At 47.8% G+C, this 10,543-nt stretch overlaps 1 long non-coding RNA gene across 9 annotated transcripts in view; it reads right to left on the bottom strand.

The window, feature by feature from the left end:
- LOC309610652 overlaps window positions 1-10,442 on the bottom strand; it is a 38,962-nt gene extending 28,520 nt beyond the window's left edge. For 2 of the 9 annotated variants that reach the window (XR_014234110.1, XR_014234111.1), the window contains exons 1-3: window positions 8,804-10,431; window positions 7,724-7,794; window positions 6,189-6,300 (exon numbers count right to left, since the gene is read on the bottom strand). This is a non-coding gene — a long non-coding RNA (uncharacterized lncRNA). Of the gene's footprint in view, window positions 1-6,188; window positions 6,301-7,723; window positions 7,795-8,803 lie in introns of all 9 variants that reach the window. The other 7 variants (XR_014234112.1, XR_014234113.1, XR_014234109.1 and 4 more) reach the window with 6 other exon arrangements.
- Window positions 10,443-10,543: the final 101 nt, after the last annotated feature.

A 10,543-nucleotide genomic window follows, 5' to 3' on the forward strand; every position in this document is an offset into this window, starting at 1 on the left:
ATAAGGAACATAAAATACACACACACACACACACACACATATATATATGCATGAATATATCAACTATGACCTTTAACAATATTGGTCCAGTTCTAATGCTTAAGCTCAGTGGTTGGTCTGGGGTGTTTGTAATATTATTCCTTGTGTCTTGTGTATACTTTTTAATATCTTCTTTTGTATTCACGAACCATAGTAACGGCCATCAACTTGCTTTTCTTTTTCTACCTACAAACGTTTATTTTCCCCTTGTCCAGGCAGGGCTGTCCCAGCACTTGCTCCTGCCAAGCAGGGATGTCCAGGCCTCCCATCTTCACAGAAAACACTCGCTTGGGTCAGAGGACATGCTCTCTACTGCTCTGTACAACGGGATTAGAAATGATTCCTAACCCCTATGATTACAATCCAGTAATAGTAAGTATAACTAAGTGGCTGAATTCACAAATATGTGAGTTTCTGCCTAAAAAAAAGCAATTGTGAACCAGGATGATGATGATGATGATTTCTATATTTTTCAACAGAACGTGTTGGCAAAATCATACAAAATAAAGTAGATGATCTTTATTGACTCTCTTCCTTTATATGATTTTTCTGGAATACAACAAGATCAAATTAGAGTATCCTACAATTTCCCTTCCCCTCTGATTTGGAACTGAGGCAGAGGGAGGTAAAGAAACTTATTTAAGGTCATAAAACACTGAGTGTCACCAGGGGCTCAGTCTAAGCCCCCGTCTCCCAGATAAGGGGCCAGCCCACACCATCCCCCCGCCTGTGTTCTCCCCTCTGATACGTTACTATGAGAGGGAGGACCACTTGGAGTCTGGCAACTGTTCTAACACAAAGAGCACTGATCTGGGAGGCAAGAGATCTAGGTTTAAGTGCTAAATCTATAATCCACAATCTCAGCCACCTGCCACAGAAGAACTGTCTCCATTTGTGGGATGGTATGTTTTAATACCCTGGTGAGTGGGCAAAATTCCCAACTGGATTCGACAACAAATACAAAGGTTTATGTGCAAAATCGAATGTGACCCAAGTGTAGCCCAATAAGCAACGGCAGATGCCTGCTTGGCTTTCGTCTCCAAAGGTGTACCTTTTAATACCATGATCTTTCCATCTTGCAATATTATTGGCAGCACCCTATTGGGTGCTAATCCTCCTACGAACACCTTGCAGCTTTGGACTGTCCAGGTGAGAAGGCCTTCAGTAGGTGTCTGGGGCGGCAGTGCCAGAGGGCACACTCTTTACACAAGGAAGAAACCAAGATGGTAGGGGCTAAGGGTGACCCCGAATCTTTAAAAAGAAGGCGCCTAGGAAAACATCTCAAGCCCCATCTTTGCCAACAGTACACTTCTTCTGGTGTGTCCTAGGAAGTAGAATAGCCAGGTCACTTCCAGGAAGCAAGCCTACCTTCTCTCACGATCAGACCCCCTTCTCCTGGTGCTTCCCTCTTGGGGGCTCCCACAGCCCCTAGTGCAAACCCATCTGCTGGTCGGCATTCTGGCTGCAACCAGAACAACTACGTCTGGCTATTTTAAGTACAAGAAATTTATTGGTGGGGTATGAATGCAGAGAGGGTCACAGAACTGACCCAGGACTCAGAAGGCTGCCAGGAACTCCGGATTTCTGGAAGGTCAAGGAGCAGGAAGCAGCAAGGCTCTCTCTCTTTGCATGAAAAGTCTGGCCAACAATACAGTGGCCAACAATACAGTGACTGTGAATGGATTCTAAGTACCACTTCCCGTCAGTGAGTCAATGAGTTCCCGCGTGGGAGCACGCAGCAGGTCCCGCAGCGGGTCAATGCCAAGTTCAGATGCCACAGGGATAAGAACGGGAGTTACTCCCGGTCCAGCTTTGGTGGGGACGGCCATGCACTGCATTCCACTAACACAGCACATCTTGGGGATTCTGCCAGGACACAAGGAGTGACAAATGCCCATTGAACTGACTCCTTCGACTCTTCTGGATTTATACATACACACACGCACACACACACACTTTTCTCCCTGGATGTTCACTTCCAACAACAAACTAGTTCTCTTTAACACACTGCTGCTCTCTTTATCTCAAACAGAAGATACGCTCACTCCTTCACCAATGGGCAACAACCCAAAGCCTCGATGGTCACCCTCTGTGGCCAGCCTCAGCACCAGTGTTCCTCCTTCCCCACGTCCCACTGTGTGCTGTCTTGCTATTCTGAAATCTGCGCACTAAATTATGGCCAGCTACCAACAAACTGTGTATACAACAGTGAGGAGAGGAATGAAAAATGGAAATTAATTAACTCATAAATATCTACATGACACAGCGAGGAAGGGAATACCCATAGAGGCTCCAGCATGATCTCTGCAGCGGCCAGAGCTGACGTTTATGACCCTCTTTCTACCATCGTGTTTGTTTTGCCTTCAGCCAGCATCTCAAATGGCTTGAGGTCCTTATACACGAGGGTTTCCCAAATATGCGTTCTTGAGGAATCTGAGAGTTTGCTGGTCCTGTCTGTAGAGGATTGTATTAGTCAGAGTTTTCCAGAGAAAAAGAACCAATAGGATGTGTGTATACAGAGAAAGAGATGTACTTTGGGCAATTGGCTCACACAATTGTGGAGGCTAGCAGGTCCACAATCTGCACAATGGACCATCAGCCAGAGACAGGTGATGCCGCAGTTCAGGTCCAAAGGCCTTCAGCTGATACTTCCCTTTTCGGAGGTTTTTTTAAATTCCAGCCGTCCTCATGGATGTGAAGGGGCATCTCATTGTGCTTTTGATATCCATTTCCCTAACCACTAATGATGTGAGCATCTTTCCAGGCGCTTACTGGCTCTCTGTATATCTCCTTTGAAAAAAATATCAGATCCTTTGGTCATATTTTAATTCGGTTCTTTGTCTTTTCGTTATTGAGTTGTAACACTTCTTTATATGTTCTGTATCCTATAACCTTATCAGATGTATGACTTGCAAATATTTTCTCCCATTCTGTGGGTTTATTTTTTCAATTTCTGAGTGTCCTTTGAGGCACAGTTTTTTTTAATTTTGAAGAAGGCCAGTTTATGTATTTTGGAGGTTGCCTCTGCTTGGTGTGTCATATCTCAGAAAGTGTTTCCTAATCTAAGGCCATGAGGGTCGACACCTATGTCTCCTTTTAAATCTTTTATAGTTTTAGCTCTTTGATCCATTTTGAGTTAATTTTTGTATATGGTGTGAGGTAGGAATCCAAATTCATTCTTTTTCAGGTGTCCCAGCACCATTTGTTAAAACTATTCTTTCCTTATTGAATTGTCTTAGTTTCCTTGTTGAAAAATCAATCGGCCATAGATGGATGGCATTATTTCTGAACTCCCAGGGGCATTCTTTTGATCCTTGTCTTGATTACTGTAGCTTTCTATTAAGTTTTAACATGAAGATTTGTGAGTCCTCCACCTTTGTTTTAATTTGTCAGGATGATTTTGGCCGGTTTTGTCCCTTGCACTTCCACATGAACTTGAAGATTAGTTTGAGCTTCTTGGACACACTTGAATGTGTTAAAATGATAGCAGGGGCTCACAGGAGGTTGAAGAACAAGACTTGTAAAACTCACAGGAAGCTAGAGAAAAGGAGCTCGGGCTGTCCTGGACATGATGTGATGGCTTCACCTCAGCATCTGTGAACAAACTCCAATTGTTCCTTTGTTGTTGCTTTGCATTCTCCAGTTCCAAAGTCCTGGTGCGGGTGTCCAGCTGGCCAAGTCCAGTTCCCATGTCTGAGCTCTCACTATCTGGGAAAAGGAGAGCAGGCTCACTTTTCCTTTCGACTTTGGTATCAGGAGCTGGGACTCTGCATCAGGTGACAGGTTTTCACTATATTTTTAATAATATTCACTACATCTAAATGGGGCTAACTGTTTACTTGTCTGTAAGTTCCCTAAAAGCAAGTATTACACTTTGTCCAACATTTTTATCTGCAGTTCTCTGTAAGAAGCATTTTTCCCTAAGGGACTGTGTCTTTTATTTCGCAAAAAAAAACCCCACATAAAATAAATATGTGTTGAAGCAAAAAGAGAATAACAATCCTATAGCCTAGGAGGCAGGTATAATTATTATCGTTCCCATGGTACAAACAAGAAAAGTGAATCTTTAAGAGTAAGTCATTTACTAAAGTTCACATAAAAAGTGAATGGTTGGGCGTAAACTCAGGTTTGCAGACTCCAGCACCCACAGTCCTGGGCACTATTGGACCAGGTCGTGGGCCTGGACACTGGTCTTTAGTGTGTGGATCAGTTTCCTAGAGCTGGTTCACAAACTGGGTGACATCACAAACTGGGTGGTGGCTTAAAAACACCAAAACTTATGCTCTCACAGTCCTGGAGGCCAGAAGTCCAAAATCAAGGTGTGGGCAGAGCTGGTTCCTTCTTGCCCTGAGGGAGAATCTGCTCCAGGCTTCTCTCTGAGCCTGTGGTCATTCTGGCGATCCTTGGTGTCCCTCAGCTTGTGGACCCACTGCCCCATGTGGGCCTCCATCATCCCTGGGTCTCTGCATCTCTTCCTCTCTTCTTATAAGGATAGTGGTCATTAGTATAGGGCCCACCCTAATCCAGGATGACCTCATCTTACCCAGTGACATCTTTAAAGACCCTATTTCCAAATTAGATCACATTTTGAAGTTCCGGTCGGACGTGAATTTGGGGGGAGACTATCCAACCCAGTTCAGAGTCACACAGACTTGAACTAGGGTATTGGCCCCTCCCTAGCTTCACGACCTCAGGATCCTCACCCCCCCCCCCCGGCAGCTGTGATGTGTAACGCGGGTGACAGTACATCCCAGTTTGCCCCGGCCAGTCCCTGTTGCCCTGACATCGCTTTAATATTGTCCCCATTTACTCCCCAAAAGTGTTTCCATTTAAACAATAAATGATGCAGTCGCCCCATGTGCAATGTGTGTGAATGTCTAATACACAGGAGGCCCTCAATAAGTAGCAACATCTATTATCAAAAGAAGCAGCATTCAGTAATGGGGCCACAGGTTTTGGGTAAAGGCTTTCTGTCACCTGGGAGGCGAAGGCCGAGCCCACGGTTGACGGCTGTGGCTACAAACCAAAGAGGACCATTCGTGCGTGGAGTGTGGAAAGGAGGATAAATTACACGCTGACTGGAGTTCGCAGAGGCCTCGCCCATGAGTAGCTGCACCTTCAGCGCTGTGGCTACAGTCAAGGGGTGTATCTACGTCGTTGGTTAAAAGGCAGGACTGAAGCTTGTTCACTGATTTCTCTCCTGGCTTACCACAGTGAGGCAAATAGCACAGCTTCTAAAGTTTGTTGATTTCCGGAACGAGTTATACAGACATTTCCCAAATCGAGGTTCATTACACTCAAGTGGGGTAATTCCAGCTTTCCAAGATGGACAAGCAGAGCCTAAATAGCTTTTGTTTCTTCTTTGTAAAGCGACCTCATTAAACTCTTCCACTAGTGCTTAAGGCGGGGTCTTGAACTCTGTTATCGGCCCCATGTCTGCCCCCAACCCAGACCTACTGAATACAAACATCCAGGGTAGAGCCCAGGCCTCTGATGTTTCAAGACCGTCCCTGGCGAGTCTCTGCTCATTAACCCAGGAGACTGCATCCACCCCCCAGAGCACCACAGCGCCCCTGCTGTCCCGGCACCCACCACCCCGCACTGCATGTAGCAGCAGAAAGCAGGCCAAGCCCTGCTCCCACGGTGCTGCCCTGTGGCCCCACGAGAGGGGCCCTGGAGGCCGCTGGAACTACCCAGGGCGGGGGCCAATGTCCAGCTCAAAAGGAAACTTCCCTCTTGCTCCCAACTCCGCTCCATCATTTTTTCTCTGCATCATTCCCTAGTTCCTGAGGCCACGGGGACATGGCACCCTCTCCGGCGCAGCTTGGCTCCGGGTTCGTGAGAAGGAGGGGCTCGCCCTTTCCAGATGTCCCCGCCATGCCCGGGGCGGGGATCTCTGCAAGTCCCCCGGTTCTGCAATCCATCCAGTGTTCTTTGTCTGCCCACTGGTCCCCCAGAAAATCCTATTAATGGGTCCTACCTGGGAACACAGTGGCCCTGGCCTTACGCAGCCTGAAACTTCTGGAAGCCAGAGCCACACGGGTCGTATTTTAGGATCACACATTGAGACCCGCAGTGAGACCGGCCCCAAAGGGATGCAGCCCAAACAGCCTGGGGCAGAGTCTGTCTAAAGGGCCCCAGGGTTTCACCTCCAATCTCCGCCTTGGTTCTATTCAAAGGGTTTTCCTCCAGGATCACACGGATTTCCTTCTTTCTTCTTCTTCTCATCCCATCTCATTTTAATGTGGGCTTCTCTTCACTCTAGATGAAGAAAAGCATTTACAAGGTATGAGAGTCCATCCCTCATGTAGCCCATAGTTTCCATTAAAAAACAATGAAGTTGCATGGACGGACCTAGAGATTGTCATACTGAGTGAGTCAGCGAGACAGAAAGACAAATACATGATATCGCTTATAAGTGGCATCTAAAGATATGGTACAAATGAACTTATTTACAAAACAGAAATAGAGTCACAGATGTAGGAAACAAACTTATGGTTACCAGGGGATCGGGGGGAGGGATAAATTGGGAGATTGGCATTAACAGATACACACTACTATATATAAAATAGATAACTAATAAGAACTTACTGTATAGCACAGGGAGCTCCCCTCAATACTTTGTAATGACCTATATGGAAACAGAATCTAAAAAAGAGTGGATATATGTATACGTATAGCTGATTCACTTTGCTGTACAGCAGAAACTAACACAACACTGTAAAGCAACTATACGCCAATGAAAATTAATTTAAAAAATAAATAAATAATAAAAATAAATGCTAACAACGACAAAAATGCAGTTGCTCTAACCTAGTCCCGATTTCTGTGTCTTAAAGAAATAAAGGATAATGCTTATCCATCAGAGTGGCTTAACTTCACCAAACACCAGATCTTAAATGCCATTTTGAGGCCAAAAAAACCTACACTCTTTCTTAATACTATGTTTCTATGGGTATATTAGAATACAAAATGAGGAAATTGAATTCTACCACAAACCTGAAGAAAAGTTACATCAAATCCTTGGAGAGAACGTGTGATAATAAAGTGTAAAGGTTTTTCAGACCCTGAAAACACTGATAAGCAAAGGATCAGCTCGTTGGTCTTGTTCCAAAGACTTCCAGAACAATAATTGTTAAAAACACAAAGAGCAAAATGTATAAAAGTGCAACAACACAATGTTTCAGGTTTACCCACCGACATGCACATCTGTGGATTACTCCGGAAATCTGGCCCCCAGTTGAATTTATTTCACAGAATAACATAAAATGTTTACAAAGTCCGTCCTACATCTCCCCCAGAGATGTAAGTTTCAAATCACATGGTGCTTTTTTTAAGCACTTGAGGTCAAGCAGGAAGAGAGTCCTTTTATGCTGGAAAGGAATCAGGGATTCCGGGCGTATTTTAGCTCATCTTTCATTTTCAAGCACTCCTCACACGTTAATAAGCATAATCCCCTAATTTGGCGAAGAAACCCAGCCCCCCAATACCAGGCTTTTTCCTGGGCTCTAACAAAGAGAGCAGGTCTGCCCCAAGGCGGGGAGGGTCTGCGGACTCCCCAGACCTTTGACCACCCTTTTGCCCCAAGCTCCAGCTTTTCAGTTAGGAAGTTAAAGAGAAGGAAAGAAAAAAAAAATATTTAAAATTCAATCACAAGAGTGTCTATGCATCATTAAAGACAGACCTTTGTTCTGTCACTTTCCGAACTTTAAATGTGAATTCTTCTTCTCAAGATTACTGCTGGACTTTGTTCTTCTGGAAAAAAAAAAGAGAACGCTTTAAGCACCCTAAAAATGAGGCTTTCACCTGATACTAATTTTCTTCTTAGTTATAAAGGCTATTGTTTGTTTGAACAAAGAGAAATAGGAGCTATTAGCAGCTGTTTACATTATAGGAATGAGGGCACAGAGGGGGGAGGGGAGGAAACCTCCTTCATTAACGAGCAGGGGACGTTGATAACTGCGGAACTGCAGGCCCGAAAAAGGAAAGACAATGCTCATATTTTCTAGTCCTTCCACCCATCCAAGACGCTATATTTACCATCTGTTAAATGCCACTAACACATTTTAGATAGATCTAGGTTTAGCGTGAGATTTCAGATTAAACAAGCAGGTAGAGTCTGATTTTTAAAACAAAAACAACACACCGCCCTAGAACTCTGGGATCAGGCTTGTGTGGCAACACTGCCGGGCCAGGCTGGGCGCACAGGGCGGCCGGGGGTCTGTGCCATGTCGGGGTCGCCCCCCCGCCCAAGGAATCCTGGCCTTTCAGGAGGGGCCGCAAACCAGGCTCTCGATAAATATTTATAGAACAAATGAGTGAATGAATTTCACTTGAATTAAACATGACTCCTCTGTGCCCAGCATAATTCACTTTCATTTCAGTGATTGGAAGCTTGGCTGAAAAGTGTCCTTCTGAAACCTTAGAGCAGAAGTTTCCTGTACTGCCCAGCTCCCTGGAGAGCCTCCAACCTGGCCAGAGGCAGAAGGAAGCCTTAACTCCCAGCCCTTCATCAGAATATTTTTATTAAGGAAAAAAAATCACAAGCGATGATATCCGGTGACTGGCTTCTGCCACCCACCCACCTCGCGTTCCACCTGGTCATGTGCTGGTTTCAAACTCAGGGCACAAGCAACACAAGTCAGAATTCTTTCCTTTTTTTAATCTTTGGGGAAGAAACAGAAATGGAGGAGAGGGAAGAGTAACAAGGGCGGATTAAACAGGAGGCAGGTCCAGGCTTTTAATATGACTGTTGCTAACTCACCAGATAATCAGAGCATTAAATGCAGGCGTAATTTGTCCACGGAGGTCCCTCCATTGTTTCCTGAAGCATCAAGCGGGGTGGGAGTGGGATTCAGTGTTTACATCCACGAATCCTAAAGGCAAGGCTAATGCCCTTTGCCACTAAAGCTGGGGACCTTGCTGTATCTCTCTTGAATGGAACAAGCTACGTTGTGAAGGACCATTACCTTCCATGTGGAAATATTTATTTGCTGGCCACTGCAGAGCTGCCAGGAAGGGATAAAGCATCTCCTGCTGGAGTTTCAGAAGCCAGTCTCCAATCGCTGGATTATACTGTGTTCTCTGCCTCTCCCTCACGACTTAATCTTTTTTTTTTTTCTTTTTACTATAAGAGACTTTCATTTACTGCTTCTAGAAAGCCAGGTGCTTTGCAGTGGATCTCTTCGGCAGAATCCTTGTTTCATCATGGAGCACCTAAGGTGTGCTGGCCACTGGCAGCGGGATGCAGGGGGGGGGGCCCTGGCCCACCTCTTGGGGCCACCTTGAGCTGGGAGGGACTCGGCTTTTCCATGACACACACTGACTTAAGTCCTTCAGAGATTTAAAAATCCCCTCTGTGAGCCCAAACTTTCCCGTTGCCGGCCAGAAAAACAGAGTTCCCAGGAGTTTCGGTTCCTGATGCTCCGGGCAAATAGCATTTGCACAAAATGGGCGGGGGGGGGGGGGGCTCTCAGAAGTGCCTGTTTTGCACGGTTTACAAACACGCTCAGGTTGCACTTGGTCCTTGTGCTTGCTTTTAAAAGTGAAATTTTGGCATTTTGCATTTAATCCAGACTAAAGCTCTTTGGTATCAGAACTTAAAAGGTCTTCCAATGGCCAAGACTTTGCAGCTTGGATTAACATCTTTGGAAAGGTTAGATGAGGCCATTTTCTAAAGCCGTTGAGGGCACAAACACAGGACTTTCTGCCCTGCTGAAAAAGCGGGGGGAAACGGGGTTCTCCCGGCCCAGCCTCTCCTCCCGTCTGTCCGCCTCTGGGTCCGCGGGGAGCTGCGGGCGCTGCAAGGCTGCGGGCACTTGCACGAAGCATCCCGGCTGCACTGAGGAAGGCGGGACCACCTCGGTCCGCGTGGCCGCGGCCTCCCAAGAAACCGGAGCCGGATCCGGAGCAGGCCGAGTAGGCGCGGCCCAGACCTGCCAGCAGGGGGCGCCGCGGGCCCCGCCGAGACAAAGGCCCACAGCCCAGAGCCGGGAAATGGGGGCGGCGCCCGGGGCCGAGGTGGGCTGCCGGGGGGGCGGGGCCTGGTGGCCCCCCTCCCAGCGCCGCCCCTCCCCCCCTCGAAGCCGCAGCCCAAATCCGCCCGCGGCCCGGGGGCCTGACCCGGTGCAGCCCGGCGCCCCCCGGGAGGGGACGAGGGATGACCTGGTGTCTTTCCTAAGATGGTTCCCGTGGGCTGCGCGGTCGCGGGCATCTGTCCCCGTGTCACCGACGGGCTTCCCCCCGGCGCAGCGCGGCTGCACCGGGGGCCGCGAGGAGGGGACCCCGGGCCCGCGTGGGCACGGCCGCCGAGGCCTGCGTGCTCCCTGCGGTGTCCGGGGGCACAAACCCCAGCGTCCCGACCCGGCGAGCAGGCCGGGCAGGTCCTCCCTCCCCGGCCCTGCCCGCCCCGCCGGCCCCTCCCAGCGGTGACCTCATTCCCAGGCTGGGGAGCGGGGTGCGACCGCCGCCCGGGCCCGGGCTTTTGCAGGCACGCGCAGCGCGG

This window comes from Balaenoptera borealis (assembly GCF_965194805.1).
Source record: "Balaenoptera borealis genome assembly, chromosome: 14".
NCBI lineage: Eukaryota > Metazoa > Chordata > Mammalia > Artiodactyla > Balaenopteridae > Balaenoptera > Balaenoptera borealis.